Below are 23,534 nucleotides of genomic sequence, written 5' to 3'. Positions count from 1 at the left end.
CCCTAACCCTATACCAAACCCTAACCCCTCATCTTAACCCTAACCGTAAACCTCAACCCTAAACCGAACTGTAACTGTTAAACCTAAGAGTAACCTTTAACCCTAACCCTAATCACTAACCCTAAGCCCTCACCCTAACACTAAACTTCATCCTTAACCCTAACCATAATCCTAACCCTAAATCTAATTCTCAGACTTCTTGCTTTCTTAGAGTTTAGAAAGCCTGCAATCCTCCCATGCCATGCGTGAAAGGAGGCTCTACCACGGTGTCCTGCATGAAACCCACGGGCCCATACCCAGAGGACGATACAGTGGGATCCTGGTGACAATCCCAGCCCCCGAACCTCCTCCCCCGCCTAATGCAGACAGGGCCCGTGCGCTAAGCATAAACAATACCTGTAACAGATATCCCTCACCCTGAACATAACACCCAACCCTGTTCCTATTTCTCCCCTTAACACGTAAAACTGACCGTGAGCCTAACTTTAACCTCTTATCCTAACGTTAGTGCATAACCCATTCCCTGAGAACAACCCCTATCCACTAATTCTCACCCTATCTCCTATTCATCACTGGAACACCTAATCCCTAACCCTAATTCTAAACCGCTAACCCTAACCGTAACCCTGCCTACAACCCTAACACTGACAGTAACCCTTACTTCTAACCCCAACGCTATGCCTAACAAAAACCCTTAACCCTTCACCCTAACCCCTAAGCCTTACCCTAACCTTTAACCTTAATCCTAATCCTAACCATTAAACCTAACCCTAGCTCTTAAAGCTAACCCTAAACCTTACCCTCACGACTAGACCTAACCCTGACACTAACCTAAAACCTAACCCTAACCATAACCCCTAAAGCTAACCCTAACCCTGAACCCTAAACCTAACCTTAACACTGAACCCTCACTATATCCCCAACCTCTAAGCCTAATCCTAACCGTTAACCCTCACCCTAACACTTAAACTGGACCATAACACTAAACATTAACCCGAACACTAAACTTTAACCCTAAATCTGAGCCCAACCCTTAACCCTAATCCTATCCTTTTACCCTAAACCTAACCCCTAAACCTAACCCTAACACTAACCCCAATCCTAATTCTAACCATACCCCTTCATAAAACACTAACTCCTAACCCTAACACTTACCAAAAACCCTAATCGCTAATCCCTAACACTAACGCTTAACCTTTACCGTAACCGTTAACCCTCACCATAACCCTTAACACTAAACTTAACCTTTAATCTAAGCGTGACCCTTGACCATAAAAGTAAGGAAAACACTTACGCCAATCTTATCCCTTATCCCTAACCCTACAACTAAACATAACCCTAACCTTTGATCCTTAAACCTAACCCCTAACACTTACTTTAACCCAAAACCCTAACCCTAATCCTAAGCATTAAACCTTACCCTATCTCTTAACCCTTACTCTAACGCCTAGATCTAAACCTAAATGTAACCTACCACCTAATCCTAACCTTAAGCCCTAATGCTAACTCTAACCCTGAACCCTAAACCTACCTGTAACCCTTAACACTAACCCTATCCGTAAACCTTAACCCTGACCCTAACCATTCCCCGCACCCAAACATTTAACCCTGACCCTAACCCTAATCCTTAACGATAACCATAACACTAAACCCTAACCCTAAGCCCAACACTTAACCCTAATCCTATCCCTTAACCCTAAGCCTAACCCTAACCCCTAACCCTAAACCGAAGCCTAACCCCAACCTGAACCATTAATCTTGACCCTTACCATTAACCCTCACACTAACACTAATCCTAATCTTTAACCATAAAGCTAACATTGAAGTCTTCCCCTGTGCCAAACGCTAAACCCAAACCTTAACCCTAACCCTGAAACTTAACCATAAACCTAACTGTAACTGTTAAAACTAACACTAACCTTTAAGCCCAACCCCTAACCCAAGACACCACCCTGACACTAATCTTCATCCCTAAACATTACCATAATCCTACCCCTAAATCTAATTCTCAGACTTCTTGCTTTCTCAGAGTTTAGAAAGCCTACAATCCTCCCATGCCATGAGTAAAAGGGGGCTCTGCCACTGTGTCCTGCATGAAACCCAGGAGCCCATACCCAGCGTACGATAGAGTGGGTTCCCGGGGACAATTCCATCCCCCTAAACCCCGCCCACCTCCCAGTGCAGACAGGGCCCGTATGCTAAGTATAAACACTACCCCTAACAAATAACCCTCACCCTGAACATAACACCTAACCCTGATCCTACTGCTCACCTTAACAGGTAAAGCTCACCGTAACCCTAACTTTAACCCCTTATCTTAACGTTAATGCATGACACCCTGAGAACAAGCCCTATACCGCAATTCTAACCCTAACTCCTAGCTATAAACATAACACCTAATCCCTAATTCTGAAACGCCAACCCTAACCTTAACCCGACCAACAACACTAACACTAACTCTAACCCCTTACCCTAACCCTACGCCTAAAAATAACCCTAACCGTTGATCCTTAGTCATAACCCATAACCTTAACCTTAACCCTTAAGCCTAATCCCAATCCTAACCTTTAAACATAACCCTAACTCTTAACCCTAACCCTAACCTTTACCCTAATGCCTAGAGATCTAAACCCAACACTGATCTACAGTTACACAAACCCTACCCTCTAATGCTAACCTTAAACCTGAACCAAGCTCCTAACCCTTAACCCTAACCCTATCCCTAACCCCCTTACCCTAACTCTAACTGTTAACCCTCACCCTACCCCTCAACCCTGACCCTAAACTTAAACCTTAATCCTAACCATGCGTGAGATGAGCCTCTGCCTTTGTCCTGCATGACAGTTGAAGCCCAACACCCAGGGTACGATGAAGTGGGGACCCAGCCTTGCTCCACACCCACAGTGCCCCGTACATTAGACAGGGCCCGTGCCCTAACACACACCGTTAAACGTAAGCCCTAACCCTATCTCTAAACCAAACCCTTAGTAAGCCCTGAATCTAACTCCTAACAGTAACCCTAATCCCTGACCCTTACTCTTGCCTCTCACCCTAAACCTAAACCCAACCACTAAACATAATCCTAATCTCTAACCCTAACAGTAATCCTAACCCTAATTCTAACCTAAAACCCTAACCCCTAAACCTAATCCTAGTCCCTAACACCTAACCTTACCCTAAACCCAATTCCAATTCTCAGACTTCTTCAATTCAAAAACTTAAAAAAGCCTACAATCCACCAATGCCGTGTCTGAGATGAGGGTCCGCCCCTATGTCCTGCATGACAGGCAGGCGCCAATGCCCAGGGTACTATGGAGTGGGGTCCGGGGGTCTGGAGGCTTGCTAAACTCCAGTTTGGAAGAATTGCTATAGTCATATATAGGGATGCTTACATTTACTGATAGAAAGCAACTATTGGTGTGTGATTTGTAGGCTTGCCTTACTCTGGTTTGGATGAAGAAGCTGAATCATATATAGGAATATTAGCTTTGAGTTAGAGGAAGCATCTATGGGGGGTGCTTTTTTGGCTTGTTAAACTCTGGTTTGGAAGAAGTTCGAGAGTCTTATATAGGAACGATATCATTCATTCAGAGAAAGCAATTATAGGGAGTTGGTTTGTAGGCTTGCTAAGCTCTAGTTTGGAGGAAGGCGAGAGTCATATATAGGAACGCTTACATTCACATAAAGCGTCTACGGGGGGACGGTTTCTAGGCTTCCTAAACTCTAGCTTGGAAAAAGAGGACAGTTATGTATAGGAACTCTCGGCGGGGGATTTGTAGCATTGCTAAAATCTTAGATTGGAAAAGTTGCGAGAGTCATACATAGGAATGTTAACATTCACTCAATGAAAGCAACTATAAGGGGTGCTTTCCAGGCTGCCTACACTCTAATTTGGAAAAAGTGCGACAGTCATATATAGGAAGGCTTATATTCACTCAGACAAAGCAATTATGTGTAGGTGTATAGTAGGCATGCTAACTCTAGTTTGGAAAATTTCGAGAGCCATGTATAGGAAAGCTTACAGTAACTTAGAGAAAGCAACGAACGGGGGTGGAGTGTAGGCTTGCTAAACTCTAGTTTGGAGGAAGTGCCATAGTCCTATATAGGAACGCTTAAATTCGTTCAGAGAAAACAGCTGTCGGGGATTGGTTTGTAGACATAACTCAAGTTTGGAAGAAGTGCGAGAGACATATATAGGAATGTTTACATTGACTCAAAGAAAGCAACTATGGGGGAGTGTTATTTTGGCATGCCAGATGCTAGTTAGGAAGAAGTACAAGACTCATATATAGGAACGCTTACATTCACACAGCGAGAGCAACTACGGAGTAGTGTCAGGTAGACATGTTAAAGTCTAGCTTGGGAGAAGTTCCAGAGTCCTATATAGGAAAGGTAACAGCCACTTTGAAAAAGCAAGTCTTGGCGGGTGGTTTGTAGGCCTGCAAAACCCTGTTTTGGTTGAAGTGTGAGAGTCATATATGAGAACGCTTACATTCCCTCAGAGAAAGCAACGATGGGGTTGTTTGTAGGCTTACTAAACTGCAGTTTGGAAGAAGCACGAGAATCACATATAGGAACACATACATTTTGACGCACTGAAAGTAACTATGGGGTGGTGTTTTATAGGCATGCTAAACTCTAGTTTGGACGAAGTTTGAGAATCACATATAAGAAAGCTTACAGTCACTTAGAGAAAGCAAATCTCTGGGTGTGGAAAGTAGGCCTGCTAAACTCTATTTTGGTTTAAGAGTGAGAGTCATATATGGGAAGGCTTACATTCCCTCAGAGAAAGCAACGACGACGTGGTGGTTTGTAGGCATACTAAACTCTAGTTTGGAAGAAGTGGGAGAATGATATATGGGAACGCTTACATTCACGTAGAGAAAGCAATTATGGGGTGGCGTTTTTGTAGCCATGCTAATCTCTAGTTTGGAAGAAGTTAAGGAGTAATATATAGGAAAGGTTACAGTCATAGAAACCAACTCTCGGGGGATGTTTTGTACACCTGCAAAACTCCAGTTTGGAAAAAGGGGGAGAGTCATATTGGGGACCGCGTGCATTCACTCAGAGAAATCAACGATGGGATTGTGATTTGTAGGCATAGTCAACTCTAGTTTGGAAGAAGTACGAGAATCGTATATAGGAACGCTTACCTTCACGCAGAGAAAGCAACTATGGAGTGATGTTTGTATGCCTACTAAAATATAGTTTGGAGGAAGTTCGAGAGTCATATCTGGGAAGCTTACAGTCACTTAGAGAAAGCAACTCTCGGGGGGTGTTTCGTAGGCCTGCTAAACTCTATTTTCAATGAAGTGTTAGAATAATATATGGGAACTCAGTGAAAGCAACGTCGTGGTTGTGGTTCCTAGGCATACTAACCTGTAATTTGGAAGAAGCAAGAGAATCACATGTAGAGCCGCTTACATTCCGGCACCGAAAACAACTATGGGGTGGTGTTTTGAAGGCTTGCAAAACTCTAGTTTGGACGAAGTTTGAGAGTCATATATAGGAAAGTTTACAGTCACGTAGAGAAAACAACTCTCTGGGTGTGGAATGTAGGCCTGCTAAACTCTATTTTGGTTGAAGTGTGAGAGTCATATATGGGAACGCTTACATTCACTCAGAGAAAACAACGTTTGGGTGGTGGTTTGTAGGGCATACTAAACTGTAGTTTGGAAGAAGTACGAGAGTCCTATATAGGAACACTTACATTCACGCAGAGAAAGCACTTATAGCGTCAGGTTTTGTAGGCATGCTAAACTGCAGTTTGGAAGAAGTTGGAGAACCTTATACAGGAATGATTACCATCACCTAGGGAAAGCAACTCTCGGGAGATTGTTTGTACACATGCTAAACTCTAATTTGGATGAAGTGTGAGAGTCAAACATGGGACCGCTTACATTCCCTCAGAGAAACAACATTGGGCTGGTTTTTGTAGGCATACTAAATAGTTTGGAAGAAGTACGAGAATGATATTTGGGAACGTTTACATTCACCCAGAGAAAGCAACTACGGGGTGGTGTTTTGTAAGCATGCTATAGTTTGGAAGAAGTTCTAAACCTGAACAGTCACTTAGAGAAAGCAACTCTTGGTGGGTGATTTTTAGGTCTGCTAAATTGTATTTTGAAAGAAGTACCAGAGTCATATATACTAATGCTTACATTCATGCAAAGAAAAAACTATGGGGTGATGTTTTGTGGGCATGTTAACCTGTAGTTTGGAAGAAGTTGGAGAGTCTTATTTAGGAAAGCTTACAGTCACCTAGAGAAAGCAACTCTCGGGAGATCCTTTCTTGGCCTGCTAAACTCTACTTTGCATCAATTGTGAGAGTCAAACATGGGAATGCTTTCATTCATTCAGAGAACGCAACGTTTGGGTGGTGGTTTGTAGGCATTCTAAACTGTATTTTGGAGGAAGTACAAGAGTCATATATCTGAACGCTTACATTCAGGCATAGACAGCAACTCTGGGGTCGTATTTTGTTGGCATGCTAAACTGTGGTTTGGAAGAAGTTCGAGAGTCTTATATAGGAAAGATTACAGCGACACAGAGAAAACAGCTCTCGGAAGTTTATTGGTAGGCCTGCTAAACTCTAATTTGGATGAAATGTGAGAACGCTTGCATTCATTCACTCAGAGAAAGAAACATTATCGTGATGGTTTGAAGGCATAATAACTGTAGTTGGGAAGAAGTAGGAGAGTCATATATATGAACGGTTACATTCACGCAGAGAAAGCAACTGTGGGGTGGCGCAGGTATGCATGTTAATCTGTAGTTTGGAGGAAGTGCGAGAGTCATATCTGGGGAAAATTACAGTCACTTAGAGAAAGGAACCATTTTGGGCTGGTTTGTAGATCTGCTAAATTCTATTTTGGAACAGAGTGTGAGTCATATATGGGAACGCTTATGTTCACTCAGAGAAAGCAACCACGGTGTGGTGTTTTGTTGGCATGCTGTAGTTTGAAAGAAGTTGGAGATTCTTATATAGGAAAGTTTACAGTCACCTAGAGAAAGCAACTCACGGGGTGTGGTTTGTAGGCCTGCTAAACTCTAATTTAGATGAAGTGAGAGAGGCATATATATGAACGCTTATATTGATGCAGAGAAAGTAACTATGGGGTGGTGTTTTGTAGGCATGCTAAAATATAATTTGGAAGAAGTTCGAAAGCAGACAGTCACTTAGAGAAAGCAACTCTCGGCGGTTCATTTTTCGGTCTGCTAAATTGTATTTTGAAAGAAGTACCAGAGTCATATATACAAACGCTTACATTCATGCAGAGAAAGCAACTGTGGGGTGGTGTTTTCTAGGCATGCTAAACTCTAGTTTGGACGAAGTTTGAGAATCACATATAAGAAAGCTTAGAGTCACTTAGAGAAAGCAAATCTCTGGTGTGGAATGTAGGCGTGCTAAACTCTATTTTGGTTTCAGAGTGAGAGTCATATATGGGAAGGCTTACATTCACTCAGAGAAAGCTACGATGATGTGGTGGTTTGTAGGCATACTAAACTCTAGTTTGGAAGAAGTAGGAGAATGATATATGGGAACACTTACATTCATGCAGAGAAAGCAATTATGGGGTGGATTTTTTGTAGCCATGCTAATCTCTATTTTGCAAGAAGTTAAAGAGTAATATATAGGAAAACGTACCGTCATTTATAGAAAGCAACTTTCGGGGGATGGTTTGTAGGCCTGCAAAACTCTACTTTGGAAGAAGGGGGAGAGTCATATTGGGGACTGCGTACATTCACTCAGAGAAATCAACGATGGGGTTGTGGTTTGTAGGCATACTAAACTCTAGTTTGGAAGAAGTACAAGAATCATATATAGGAACGCTTACATTCATGCAGAGAAAGCAACTATGGAGTGATGTTTGTATGCCTACTAAACTATAGTTTGGGGGATGTTCGAGAGTCATATCTGGGAAGTTTACAGTCATTTAGAGAAAGCAACTCTTGGGGGGGTGGTTCGTAGGCCTGCTAAACTCTATTTTCAGTGAAGTGTTAGAATCATATACAGGAACGCTTACATTCACTCAGAGAAAGCAACGTTGGGGTGGCCGTTTTTGAGCATACTGAACTCTACTTTGGAAGAGGTACGAGAGACATATACAGGAACGCTTACATTAACACAGAGAAAGCAAATATGGCGTGCTGTAGTGCAGGCATGCTAAACTATAGATTGGAAGAAGTTCGAAAGCTGACAGTCATTTACAGAAAGCAACTCTTGGCGGGTGATTTTTAGGTCTGCTAAATTGTATTTTGAAAGACGTACCAGAGTCATATAGACAAACGCTTACATTCATGCAGAGAAAGAAACTATGGGGTGATGTGTTGTTGGCATGCTAAACTGCAGTTTGGAAGGAGTTCGAGAGTGTTATATAGGATAACTTAGAGTCACCTAGAGAAAGCAACACTCGGGACAGCTTTGCAAGCCTGTAAACACTAATTAGCAGCAATTGTGAGAGTCAAACATGGGAACGCTTACATTCACTCAGAGAACACAACGTCTGGGTGGTGATTTGTAGGCATCATAACTGTAGTTTGGAAGAAGTAGGAGAGTCATATATATGAACGGTTACATTCACGCAGAGAAAGCAACTGATGGGTGGCGTATGTACGCATGTTAATGTATACTTTGGAGGAAGTTCGGGAGTCTTATCTGGGGAAAATTGCAGTCACTTAGAGAAAGCAACCATCGGGGGCCGTTTTGTAGATCTGCTAAATTCTATTTTGGAAGAAGAGAGAAAGTCATATGTGGGAACGCTTATGTTCACTCAGAGAAATCAACGATGGGGCAGTGTTTCGTTGGCATGCTAAAGTGTAGTTTGGAAGAAGTTCGCGAGTCTTATATAAGAAAGCTTACAGTCACCTAGAGAAAGTAACTCTCGGCAGATTGTTTCTAAGCATGCTAAACTCTAATTTGCATCAATTGTGAGAGTCAAACATGGGAACGCTTACATTCACTCAGAGAACGCAACGTTTGGGTGGTGGTTTGTAAGCATTCTAAACTGTATTTTGGAGGAAGTAGGAGAGTCATATATACGAATGCTTACATTCACGCAGAGAAAGCAACTCTGGGGTCGTATTTTGTTGGCATGCTAAACTGTGGTTTGGAAGAAGTTCGAGAGCCTTATATAGGAAAGATTACACTGACACAGAGAAAACAACTCTCTGTAGTTTGTTGGTAGGTCTGCTAAACTGTAATTTGGATGAAGTGTGAGAACGCTTGCATTCACTCAGAGAAAGAACTTTGTCGTGGTGGTTTGTAGGAATAACAACTGTAGTTCGAAGAAGTAGGAGAGTCATATATGAACGGTTACATTCACGCAGAGAAAGCAATTGTGGGGTGGTGTATGTAATCATCATAATCTGTAGTTTGGAGGAAGTTCGAGAGTCATATCTGGGGAAAATTAGAGTCACTTAGAGAAAGGAACCATCGGGGGCTGGTGTGTAGGTCTGCTAAATTCTATTTTGGAAAAAGAGTGAGAGTCATATATGGGAACGCTTATGTTCACCCAGAGAAATCAATGATGGGGCGCTGTATTGTTCGCATTCCAAACTGTAGTTTGGAAGAAGTTCGAGAGTCTTATATAGGAAAGTTTACAGTCACCTAGAGAAAGCAACTCACAGGAAGTGGTTTGTAGGCCGCTAAACTCTAATTTGGATGAAGTGAAAGAGGCATACATGGATACGCTTCATTCACTCAGAGAAAGGTAAATTGTGGTGCCGGTTTTTAGGTATACTAAACTGCAGTTTGGAAGAAGTACGAGAGACATATATATGAACACTTATATGGACGCAGAGAAAGCAACTATGGGGTGGTGTTTTGTTGGCATGCTAAAATATAGTTTGGAAGAAGTTCGAAAGCAGACAGTCAGAGAAAGCAACTCTTGGCGGTAGATTTTTAGGTCTGCTAAATTGTATTTTGAAAGAAGTACCAGTGTCATATATACAAACGCTTACATTCATGCAGAGAAAGCAACTGTGGGGTGGTGTTTTCTAGGCGTGCTAAACTCTAGTTTGGACGAAGTTTGAGAATCACATATAAGAAAGCTTAGAGTCTCTTAGGGAAAGCAAATTTCTGGTTGTGGAATGTAGGCGTGCTAAATTCTATTTTGGTTTAAGATTGAGAGTCATATATGGAAAGGGTTACATTCACTCAGAGAAAGCAACGATGATGTGGTGGTTTGTAGGCATACTAAACTCTAGTTTGGAAGAAGTAGGAAAATGATATTTGGGAATGCTTACATTCATGCAGAGAAAGCAATTATGGGGTGGGTTTTTGTACCCATGCTAATCTCTAGTTTGGAAGAAGTTATATAGGAAAGCGTACAGTCATTTATAAAAACCAACTATCGGGGGATGGACGGTAGGCCTGCAAAACTCTACTTTGGAAGAAGTGAGAGAGTCATATTGGGGACCACGTACATTGACTCAGAGAAATCAAGGATGGGCTTGTGTTTTGTAGGCATACTAAACTCTAGTTTGGAGGAAGTACAAGAATCATATATAGGAACGCTTACATTCATGCAGAGAAAGCAACTATGGAGTGATGTTTTTATGCCTACTAAACTATAGTTTGGAGGAAGTTTAGAATCTTATATAGCAAAGCTTACAGTCACGTAGAGAGAGCAACTCTCGGGAGATGGTTTCTAAGCCTGCTAATTTGCACCAACTGTTAAAGTCAAATATGGGAAGGTTTACATCCACTCAGAACGCAAGGTTTGGGTTGTAGTTTGTGGCCATAATAACTGTAGTTCGGAAGAAGTAGGAAAGTCATATATATGAACGGTTACATTCACGCAGAGAAAGCAACTATGGAGTGATGTTTGTATGCCTACTAAACTATAGTTTGGAGGATGTAACTCTCGGGGGGTGGTTCGTAGGCCCGCTAAACTCTATTTTCAATGAAGTGTTAAAATCATATACAGGAACGCTTACATTCACTCAGAGAAAGCAACGTTGGGGTGGCCGTTTTTGAGCATACTAAACTCTACTTTGGAAGAGGTACGAGAGACATAAATACGAACGCTTACATTAACACAGAGAAAGCAAATACGGGGTGCTGTAGTGCAGGCATGCTAAACTATAGATTGGAAGAAGTTCGAAAGCTGACAGTCACTTAGAGAAAGCAACTCTTGGCGGGTGATTTTTTCAGTCTGCTAAATTGTATTTTGAAAGACGTGTCAGAGTCTTATATACAAACGCTTACATTCATGCATAGAAAGAAAATATGGGGTGATGTGTTGTGGGGATGCTAAACTGCAGTTTGGAAGGAGTTCGAGAGTGTTATTTGGATAGCTTACAGTCACCTAGAGAAAGCAACACTCAGGAGAGCTTTGCAAGCCTGCTAAACTCTAACTAGCAGCAATTGTGAGAGTCAAACATTGGAACGCTTACATTCACTCAGAGAACACAACGTTTGGGTGGTGGTTTGTAGGCATAATAACTGTAGTTCAGAAGAAGTAGGAGAGTCATATATATGAACGGTTACATTCACGCAGAGAAAGCAACTGTTGGGTGGCGTATGTATGCATGCTAATCTGTAGTTTGGAGGAAGTGCGAGAGTCATATCTGGGGAAAATTACAGTCACCTAGAGAAAGCAACTCTCGGGAGATCCTTTCTTGGCCTGCTAAACTCTACTTTGCATCAATTGTGAGAGTCAAACATGGGAACGCTTACATTCACTCAGAGAACGCAACGTTTGGGTGGTGGTTTGTAAGCATTCTAAATTGTATTTTGGAGGAAGTAGGAGACTCATATATACGAATGCTTACATTCACGCAGAGAAAGCAACTCTGGGGTCGTATTTTGTTGGCATGCTAAACTGTGGTTTGGAAGAAGTTCGAGAGCCTTACATAAGAAAGATTACAGTGACACAGAGAAAAACAACTCTCTGTAGTTTGTTGGTAGGTCTGCTAAACTGTAATTTGGATGAAGTGTGAGAATGCTTGCATTCACTCAGAGAAAGAACGTTGTCGTGATGGTTTGTAGGAATAAATGCTGTAGTTTAAAAGAAGGAGAGTCATATATGAACGGTTACATTCACGCAGAGAAAGCAACTGTGGGGTGGCCTATGTAATCATCATAATCTATAGTTTGGAGAAAGTTCGAGAGTCATATGTGGGAAAAATTAGAGTCACGTAGAGAATTGGAACCATCGGGTGTTGTGTAGGTCTGCTAAATTCTATTTTGGAAGAAGAGTGAGAGTCATATATGGGAACGCTTATGTTCACTCAGAGAAATCAACGATGGGGCGCTGTATTGTTGGCATGCTAAACTGTAGTTTGGAAGAAGTTCGAGAGTCTTATATAGGAAAGTTTACAGTCACCTAGAGAATGCAACTCACAGGAGGTGGTTTGTGGGCCACTACACTCTAATTTGGATGAAGTGAAAGAGGCATACATGGATACGCTTCATTCACTCAGAGAAAGGTAAATTGTGGTGCCGGTTTTTAGGTATACTAAACTCCAGTTTGGAAGAAGTACGAGAGTCATATATATGAACGCTTATATGGACGCAGAGAAAGCAACTATGGGGTGGTGTTTTGTAGGCATGCTAAAATATAATTTGGAAGAAGTTCGAAAGCTGACAGTGACTTAGAGAAGGCAACTCTCGGCGGTTGATTTTGAGGTCTGCTAAATTGTATTTTGAAAGAAGTACCAGAGTCATATATAAAATCTCTTACATTTATGCTGAGAAAAACTATGTGGTGATGTTTTGTTGGCGTGCTGAAATGTAGTTTCGAAGAAGTTCGACAGTCTTTTATAGGAAACCTTACAGTCCCCTAGAGGAAGCAACTTTCGAGAGATAGTTTGTAAGCCTGCTAAACTCTACTTTGCATCATTTGGAACAGTCATACTTGGGAACGCTAACATTCTCTCAGAGAACTTAACTTTTGGGTGGTTGTTTGTAAGCATACTAAACGGTATTTTGGAAGTAGCAGAGTCATATATATGAGCGCTTACATTCACCCAGAGAGGGCCACTATGGGGTGGTGTTTTGTAGGCCTGCTAAAATATAATTTGGAAGAAGTTCGAAAGCTGACAGTGACTTAGAGAAGGCAACTCTCGGCGGTTGATTTAGAGGTCTGCTAAATTGTATTTTGAAAGAAGTACCAGAGTCATATATAAAATCGCTTATATTTATGCTGAGAAAGAAACTATGTGGTGATGTTTTGTTGGCGTGCTGAAATGTAGTTTCGAAGAAGTTCGACAGTCTTTTATAGGAAAGCTTACAGTCCCCCAGAGGAAGCAACTTTCGAGAGATAGTTTGTAAGCCTGCTAAACTCTACTTTGCATCATTTGGAACAGTCATACTTGGGAACGCTAACATTCTCTCAGAGAACGCAACGTTTGGTTGGTTGTTTGTAAGCATACTAAACTGTATTTTGGAAGAAGTAGCAGAGTCATATATACAAGTGCTTACATTCACGCAGAGAGGGCAACTATGGGGTGGTGTTTTGTAGGCATGCAAATCTCTAGTTGCGAAGAAGTTAAGAGTAATAGGAAAGCTTACAGTCTCATAGAGAAAGCAACCCTTGGGGGCTGGTTTGTAGTTCTGCTAAATTCTATTTTGGATGAAGTGTGAATCATAAACGGGAACGCTAACATTCACTCAGAGAAAGCAGGGTTGCGGTGGTGGTTTTTAGTCACACTAAACTGGAGTTTGGAGGAAGTACGAGAATAAAAGAATGCTTACATTCACTCAGAAAAAGCAAAGTTGGGGAGGTGGTTTGTAGGTGTACTATAGTTTGGAAGAAGTACGAGCGTGATGCATAGGAACGCTTACATTCACGCAAACTATGGGGTGGCCTTTTGTTGGCATGCTAAACTATGTTCCAAAGTCATATATAGGAAAGCTTATAGTGAGAGAAAGCAACTCTCAGGCGGTGTTTTGTAGGTCCGGTAAATTGCATTTTGAAAGCAGTCCGAGATTCATATAAGGGAAAGCCTATATCCACTCAGAGAAAGCAATGTTGGGCTGGTGGTTTGTAGGCATACTAAACTGTATTTTGGAACTCGTATGTATGACTCTCACACTTGATCCAAATTAGAGTTCACCAGGCCTATAAACCACATCCTGAAAGTTGCTTTCTCTAGGTGAATGTAAGCTTTCCTATATAAAACTCTCGAACTTCTTCCAAACTACAGTTTAGCATGCCAACAATACACCACCGGATCGTTGCTTTCTCTGAGTGAACATAAGCATTCCCTTATATGAATCTCTTTTTCCAAAATAGAATTTAGCAGACCTACAAACCAGTCCCCGATGGTTGATTTAGCTATGTGACTGTAATTTTCCCTAGATATGACTCTCGAATTTCCTCCAAACTATAGATTAGCACGCGTACATACGGTACCCAACAGTTGCTTTCTCTGCGTGAATGTAACCGTTCATATATATGACTTTCCTACTTTTTCCGAACTACAGTTATTATGGCCACAAACCACAACCCAAACGTTGCGTTCTGAGTGGATGTAAACCTTCCCATGTTTGACTTTAACAATCGGTGCAAATTAGTTTAGCAGGCTTAGAAACCATCTCCCGAGAGTTGCTTTCTCTAGGTGACTGTAAGCTTTCCTATATAAGACTCTCGAACTTCTTAGAAGTTTTGTGGGCAGTTTAGCATGCCCACAAAACATCACCCCATAGTTTCTTTCTCTGCATGAATGTAACCGTTTGTAACTATGATTCTGGTACTTATTTCAAAACACAATTTAGCAGACCTAAAAATCACACGCAGAGAGTTTCTTTCTCTAAGTGACAGCTTTCGAACTTCTTCCAAACTACAGTTTAGCATGCCTAAAAACACGAACCCATAGTGGCTTTCAGTGCCTGAATGTAAGCGGTTCTATATGTGATTCTTTTGCTTCTTCCAAATTACAGGTTAGTATACCTACAAACCACCACCCCAACGTTGCTTTCTCTGAGTGAATGTAAGCGTTCCTGTATATGATTCTAACACTTCATTGAAAATAGAGTTTAGCAGGCCTACGAACCACCCCCAGAGAGTTGCTTTCTCTAAATGACTGTAAGCTTCCCAGATATGACTCTCGAACATCCTCCAAACTATAGTTTAGTAGGCATACAAACATCACTCCATAGTTGCTTTCTCTGCATGAATGTAAGCGTTCCTATATATGATTCTCGTACTTCCTCCAAACTAGAGTTTAGTATGCCTACAAAACACAACCCCATCCTTGATTTCTCTGAGTGAATGTACGCAGTCCCCAATATGACTCTCCCCCTTCTTCCAAAGTAGAGTTTTGCAGGCCTACCATCCATCCCCCGTAAATTGGTTTCTATAAATGAGTGTACGCTTTCCTATATAACTTCTTCCAAACTAGAGATTAGCATGGGTGCAAAAAATCCACCGCATAATTGCTTTCTCTGCATGAATGTAAGCGTTCCCATATATCATTCTCCTACTTCTTCCAAACTAGAGTTTAGTATGCCTACAAACCACCACACCATCGTTGCTTTCTCTGAGTGAATGTAACCCTTTCCATATATGATGCTCAGTCTTAAACCACAATAGAGTTTAGCACGCCTACATTCCACAACCAGAGATTTGCTTTCTCTAAGTGACTCTAAGCTTTCTTATATGTGATTCTCAAACTTCGTCCAAACTAGATTTTAGCATGCCTACAATACACCACCCCACAGATGCTTTCTCTGCATGAATGTAAGCGTTCTTTATATGACACTGGTACTTCTTTCAAAATACAATTTAGCAGACCTAAAAATCCACCGCCAAGAGTTGCTTTCTCTAAGTGACTGTCTGCTTTCGAACTTCTTCCAAATTATATATTAGCATGCCTACAAAACACCACCCCATAGTTGCTTTCTCTGCGTCCATATAAGCGTTCATATATATGACTCTCGTACTTCTTCCAAACTGGAGTTTAGTATACCTAAAAACCGCCACTCCAACTTACCTTTCTCTGAGTGAATGAAGCATATCCATGTATGCCTCTTTCACTTCATCCAAATTAGAGTTTAGCGGCCTACAAACCACCTCCTGTGAGTTGCTTTCTCTAGGTGACTGTAAACTTTCCTATATAAGACTCTCGAACTTCTTCCAAACTACAGTTTGGCATGCCAACAATACAGCGCCCCATCATTGATTTCTCTGAGTGAACATAAACGTTCCCATATATGACTCTCACTCTTTTTCCAAAATAGAATTTAGCAGACCTACACACCAGCCCCCGATGGTTCCTTTCTCTAAGTGACTCTAATTTTCCCCAGATATGACTCTCGAACTTCCTCCAAACTACAGATTATGATGATTACATACACCACCCCACAATTGCTTTCTCTGCGTGAATGTAACCGTTCATATATGACTCTCCTACTTCTTCGAACTACAGTTGTTATTCCTACAAACCACCACGACAAAGTTCTTTCTCTGAGTGAATGCAAGCGTTCTCACACTTCATCCAAATTACAGTTTAGCAGACCTACCAACAAACTACAGAGAGTTGTTTTCTCTGTGTCAGTGTAATCTTTCCTATATAAGGCTCTCGAACTTCTTCCAAACCACAGTTTAGCATGCCAACAAAATACGACCCCAGAGTTGCTTTCTCTGCGTGAATGTAAGCATTCGTATATATGACTCTCCTACTTCCTCCAAAATACAGTTTAGAATGCTTACAAACCACCACCCAAACGTTGCGTTCTCTGAGTGAATGTAAGCGTTCCCATGTTTGACTCTCACAATTGATGCAAATTAGAGTTTAGCATGCTTAGAAACAATCTGCCGAGAGTTACTTTCTCTAGGTGACTGTAAGCTTTCTTATATAAGACTCGCGAACTTCTTCCAAACTACACTTTAGCATGCCAACGAAACACTGCCCCATCGTTGATTTCTCTGAGTGAACATAAGCGTTCCCACATATGACTTTCTCTCTTCTTCCAAAATAGAATTTAGCAGATCTACAAAACGGCCCCCGATGGTTGCTTTCTCTAAGTGACTGCAATTTTCCCCAGATAAGACTCCCGAACTTCCTCCAAAGTATACATTAACATGCGTACATACGCCACCCATCAGTTGCTTTCTCTGCGTGAATGTAACCGTTCATATATATGACTCTCCTACTTCTTCCAAACTACAGTTATGATGCCTACAAATCACCACCCAAACGTTGTGTTCTCTGAGTGAATGTAAGCGTACCCATGTTTGACTCTCACAATTGCTGCTAATTAGTGTTTACAGGCTTGCAAAGCTGTCCCGAGTGTTGCTTTCTCTAGGTGACTCTAAGTTATCCTATATAACACTCTCGAACTCCTTCCAAACTGCGGTTTAGCATGCCAACAACACATCACCCCATAGTTTCTTTCTCTGCATGAATGTAAGCGTTTGTCTATATGACTCTGGTACGTCTTTCAAAATACAATTTAGCAGACCTAAAAATCACCCGCCAAGAGTTGCTTTCTGTAAATGACTGTCAGCTTTCGAACTTCTTCCAATCTATAGTTTAGCATGCCTGCACTACAGCACGCCATATTTGCTTTCTCTGTGTTAATGTAAGCGTTCCTGTATATGTCTCTCGTACCTCTTCCAAAGTAGAGTTCAGTATGCTCAAAAACGGCCACCCCAACGTTGCTTTCTCTGAGTGAATGTAAGCGTTCCTGTATATGATTCTAACACTTCACTGAAAATAGAGTTTAGCAGGCCTACGAACCACCCCCCCAAGAGTTGCTTTCTCTAAATGACTGTAAACTTCCCAGATATGACTCTCGAACATCCCCCAAACTATAGTTTAGTAGGCATACAAACATCACTCCATAGTTGCTTTCTCTGCATGAATGTAAGCGTTCCTATATATGATTCTTGTACTTCTTCCAAACTAGAGTTTAGTATGCCTACAAACCACAACCCCATCGTTGATTTCTCTGAGTGAATGTACGCAGTCCCCAATATGACTCTCCCCCTTCTTCCAAAGTAGAGTTTTGCAGGCCTACAAACCATCCCCCGAAAGTTGCTTTCTATAAATGACGGTACGTTTTCCTATATATTACTCTTTAACTTCTTGCAAAATAGAGATTAGCATGGCTACAAAAAATCCACCCCATAATTGCTTTCTCTGCATGAATGTAAGTGTTCCCATATATCATTCTCCTACTTCTTCCAAACTAGAGTTTAGTATGCCTACAAACCACCACATCATCGTAGCTTTCTCTGAGTGAATGTAAGCCTTCCCATATATGACTCTCACTCTGAAACCAAAATAGAGTTTAGCACGCCTACATTCCACACCAGAGATTTGCTTTCTCTAAGTGACTCTAAGCTTTCTTATATGTGATTCTCAAACTTCGTCCAAACTAGAGTTTAGCATGCCTAGAAAACACCACCCCACAGTTGCTTTCTCTGCATGAATGTAAGCGTTTGTATATATGACTCTGGTACTTCTTTCAAAATACAATTTAGCAGACCGAAAAATGAACCGCCGAGAGTTGCTTTCTCTAAGTGACTGTCTGCTTTCGAACTTCTTCCAAATTATATTTTAGCATGCCTACAAAACACCACCCCATAGTTACTTTCTCTGCATCAATATAAGCGTTCATATATATGCCTCTCTCACTTCATCTAAATTAGAGTTTAGCAGGCCTACAAACCACACCCCGTGAGTTGCTTTCTCTAGGTGACTGTAAACTTTCCTATATAAGAATCTCCAACTTCTTTCAAACTACAGCATGCCAACAAAACACCACACCGTGGTTGCTTTCTCTGAGTGAACATAAGCGTTCCCATATATGACTCACACTCTGTTCCAAAATAGAATTTAGCAGATCTACAAACCAGCCCAAAATGGTTCCTTTCTCTAAGTGACTGTAATTTTCCCCAGATATGACTCTCGCACTTCCTCCAAACTACAGATTAACATGCATACCTGCGCCACCCCACAGTTGCTTTCTCTGCGTGAATGTAACCGTTCATATATATGACTCTCCTACTTCTTCCCAACTACAGTTATTATGCCTTCAAACCATCACGATAATGTTTCTTTCTCTGAGTGAATGAATGCAAGCGTTCTCACATTTCATCCAAATTAGAGTTTAGCAGGCCTACCAATAAACTTCCGAGAGCTGTTTTCTCTGTGTCGCTGTAATCTTTCCTATATAAGACTCTCGAACTTCTTCCAAACCACAGTTTAGCATGCCAACAAAATACGACCCCAGAGTTGCTGTCTATGCCTGAATGTAAGCGTTCAGATATATGACTCTTGTACTTCCTCCAAAATACAGTTTAGAATGCCTACAAACCACCACCCAAACGTTGCGTTCTCTGAATGAATGAAAGCATTCCCATGTTTGACTCTCACAATTGATGCAAAGTAGAGTTTAGCAGGCCAAGAAAGGATCTCCCGAGAGTTGCTTTCTCTAGGTGACTGTAAGCTTTCCTAAATAAGACTCTCCAACTTCTTCCAAACTACAGGTTAACATGCCCACAAAACATCACCCCATAGTTTTTTCTTTGCATGAATGTAAGCATTAGTATATATGACTCTGGTACTTCTTTCAAAATACAATTTAGCAGACCTAAAAATCACCCACCAAGAGTTGCTTTCTCTAAGTGACTGTTCAGGTTTAGAACTTCTTCCAAACTATAGCATGCTTACAAAACACCACCCCGTAGTTGCTTTCTCTGGGTGAATGTAAACGTTCCCAAATATCATTCTCGTACTTCTTCCAAACTATTTAGTATGCCTACAAAAACCAGCCCAATGTTGTTTCTCTGAGGGAATGTAAGCGGTCCCATGTTTGACTCTCACACTTCATCCAAATTAGAGTTTAGCATGTGTACAAACAATCTCCCGAGAGTTGCTTTCCCTAGGTGATGGTAATCATTCTTGTATAAGGTTCTCCAACTTCTTCCAAACTGCAGTTTAGCATGCCTACAAAACCTGACGCCATAAGTGCTTTCTCTGCGTGAATGGAAGTGTTCCTATATAGGACTCTCGTACTTCTTCCAAACTACAGTTTAGTATGCCCTACAAATCACCACCCAAACGTTGTTTTCTCTGAGTGAATGTAAGCGTTCCCATATATGACTCTCACACTTCAACCAAAATAGAGTTTAGCAGGCCTACATTCCACACCCAGAGATTTGCTTTCTCTAAGTGACTGTAAGCTTTCTTATATGTGATTCTCAAACTTCGTCCAAACTAGAGTTTAGCATGCCTATAAAACACCACCCCATAGTTACTTTCAGTGCGTCAAAATGTATGTGTTCCTATATGTGATTCTCGTGCTTCTTCCAAACTGCAGTTTAGTAAGCCTACAAACAACCCCATCGTTGCTTTCTCTGAGGGAATGTAAGCGTTCTCATATATGACTCTCACACTTCAACCAAAACAGGGTTTTGCAGGCCTACAAACCACCCGCCAAGACTTGCTTTTTCAAAGTGGCTGTTACCTTTCCTATATAGGACTCTGGAACTTCTCCCAAGCTAGACTTTAACATGTCTACCTGACACTACTCCGTAGTTGCTCTCGCTGTGTGAATGTAAGCGTTCCTATATATGAGTCTTGTACTTCTTCCTAACTAGCATCTGGCATGCCAAAATAACACTCCCCCATAGTTGCTTTCTTTGAGTCAATGTAAACATTCCTATATATGTCTCTCGCACTTCTTCCAAACTTGAGTTATGTCTACAAACCAATCCCCGACAGCTGTTTTCTCTGAACGAATTTAAGCGTTCCTATATAGGACTATGGCACTTCCTCCAAACTAGAGTTTAGCAAGCCTACACTCCACCCCCGTTCGTTGCTTTCTCTAAGTTACTGTAAGCTTTCCTATACATGGCTCTCGAAATTTTCCAAACTAGAGTTAGCATGCCTACTATACACCTACACATAATTGCTTTGTCTGAGTGAATATAAGCCGTCCTCTATATGACTGTCGCACTTTTTCCAAATTAGAGTGTAGCCAGCCTGGAAAGCACCCCTTATAGTTGCTTTCATTGAGTGAATGTTAACATTCCTATGTATGACTCTCGCAACTTTTCCAATCTAAGATTTTAGCAATGCTACAAATCCCCCGCCGAGAGTTCCTATACATAACTGTCCTCTTTTTCCAAGCTAGAGTTTAGGAAGCCTAGAAACCGTCCCCCCGTAGACGCTTTATGTGAATGTAAGCGTTCCTATATATGACTCTCGCCTTCCTCCAAACTAGAGCTTAGCAAGCCTACAAACCAACTCCCTATAATTGCTTTCTCTGAATGAATGATATCGTTCCTATATAAGACTCTCGAACTTCTTCCAAACCAGAGTTTAACAAGCCAAAAAAGCACCCCCCATAGATGCTTCCTCTAACTCAAAGCTAATATTCCTATATATGATTCAGCTTCTTCATCCAAACCAGAGTAAGGCAAGCCTACAAATCACACACCAATAGTTGCTTTCTATCAGTAAATGTAAGCATCCCTATATATGACTATAGCAATTCTTCCAAACTGGAGTTTAGCAAGCCTCCAGACCCCCGGACCCCACTCCATAGTACCCTGGGCATTGGCGCCTGCCTGTCATGCAGGACATAGGGGCGGACCCTCATCTCAGACACGGCATTGGTGGATTGTAGGCTTTTTTAAGTTTTTGAATTGAAGAAGTCTGAGAATTGGAATTGGGTTTAGGGTAAGGTTAGGTGTTAGGGACTAGGATTAGGTTTAGGGGTTAGGGTTTTAGGTTAGAATTAGGGTTAGGATTACTGTTAGGGTTAGAGATTAGGATTATGTTTAGTGGTTGGGTTTAGGTTTACGGTGAGAGGCAAGAGTAAGGGTCAGGGATTAGGGTTACTGTTAGGAGTTAGATTCAGGGCTTACTAAGGGTTTGGTTTAGTGATAGGGTTAGGGCTTACGTTTAACGGTGTGTGTTAGGGCACGGGCCCTGTCTAACGTACGGGGCACTGTGGATGTGGAGCAAGGCTGGGTCCCCACTTCATCGTACCCTGGGTGTTGGTCTTCAACTGTCATGCAGGACAAAGGCAGAGGCTCATCTCACGCATGGTTAGGATTAAGGTTTAAGGTTAGGGTCAGGGTTGAGGGTTAGGGTGAGGGTTAACAGTTAGAGTTAGGGTAAGGGGGTTAGGGATAGGGTTAGGGTTAAGGGTTAGGTTTATGGTTCAGGTTTAAGGTTAGCATTAGAGGGTAGGTTTAGTGTAACTGTAGGTCAGTGTTGGGGTTAAATCTCTAGGCATTAGGGTAAAGGTTAGTGTTATGGTTAAGAGTTAGGGTTAGGGTTAGTGTTGGTAGGGTTAAGGTTAGGGTTGGCGTTTCAGAATTAGGGATTAGGTGTTATGGTTATGGCTAGGAGTTAGGGTTAGAATTACGGTATAGGCTTGTTCTCAGGGTGTCATGCATTAACGTTAAGATAAGGGGTTGAACTTAGGGTTACGGTGAGGTTTACGTGTTGAGGTGAGCAGTAGGATCAGGGTTAGGTGTTATGTTCTGGGTTAGGGTTGTGGGTGACGGGTAGGGTTTATGCTTAGGGCATGGGCCCTGTATGCACTAGGAGGCGAAGTTAGGAGTCTGTGATGGTCGCTGAGAACACACTCTATCCCACGCAGTGTATGGGCCTCTCGGTTTCATGCCGGACACTGTGGCAGAGCCGGCTTTCATGCATGGCTTAGTAGGATTGTAGGCTTTCAAAACTCTGAGAAAACAAGAAGTCTGAGAATTAGATTTAGGGTTAAAATTACGGCACGGTTTAGGGATGAAGATTAGTGATAGGGTGAGGGCTTAGGGTTAGGGGATAGGGTTAGGGTTAGGGTTGTGGTAGGGTGAAAGTTAGGGTTTTCATTTTAGAAATAGGGATGAGGTGTTATGGTTATGACTATGGTTTAGGATTAGAATTATAGGATAGGGCTTCTTCTCAGGGTGTTATGCATTAACGTTAATTTAAGGGGATAAGTTAGAATTATGGGGAGGTTTATGGTTTACGTTTAGGAATAGGATCATGGTTAGGTGTTATGTTCAGGGTGAGGGTTATCTGTTAGGGGCAGTGCTTATACTTAGCGTACAGGCCCTGTCTGCACTGGGCGGCGGGCGGGGGTTAGGGGGATAGGATTGTCCCCGGGAACACACTCTATTGAACGCTGGGTGTGGATTCCTGGGTTTCATGCAGGACACAGTGGCAGAGCACCCTTTAACTCATGGCATGGGAGGATTGTAGGCTTTCTAAACTCTGAGAAAGCAAGAAGTCTGAGAATTAGATTTAGGGGTAGGATTATGGTAATGTTTAGGGATGAAGATTAGTGTTAGGGTGGAGTCTTAGGGTTAGGTGTTAGGGTTAAATGTTAGTGTTAGGTTTAACAGTTACAGTTAGGTTTACGTTTAAGATTCAGGGTTAGGGTTAAGGTTTGGGTTTAGCGTTTGGCACAGGGTTAGGCTTCAGTATTAGCCTTATGGATAAGGATTAGGAGTAGGGTTAGGGTTAAGGGTTAGTGTCAGGGTTAATGGTAAGTTTCAAGATTGAGGGTTAGGGTTGCGGTTAGGGTTAGGTTTAGCGTTAGGGGTTAGGGTTAGGCT

This window comes from Eulemur rufifrons, unplaced genomic scaffold, assembly GCF_041146395.1.
Source record: "Eulemur rufifrons isolate Redbay unplaced genomic scaffold, OSU_ERuf_1 scaffold_31, whole genome shotgun sequence".
Classification (NCBI taxonomy): domain Eukaryota; kingdom Metazoa; phylum Chordata; class Mammalia; order Primates; family Lemuridae; genus Eulemur; species Eulemur rufifrons.
Note: the sequence above shows the minus strand (reverse complement) of the source record.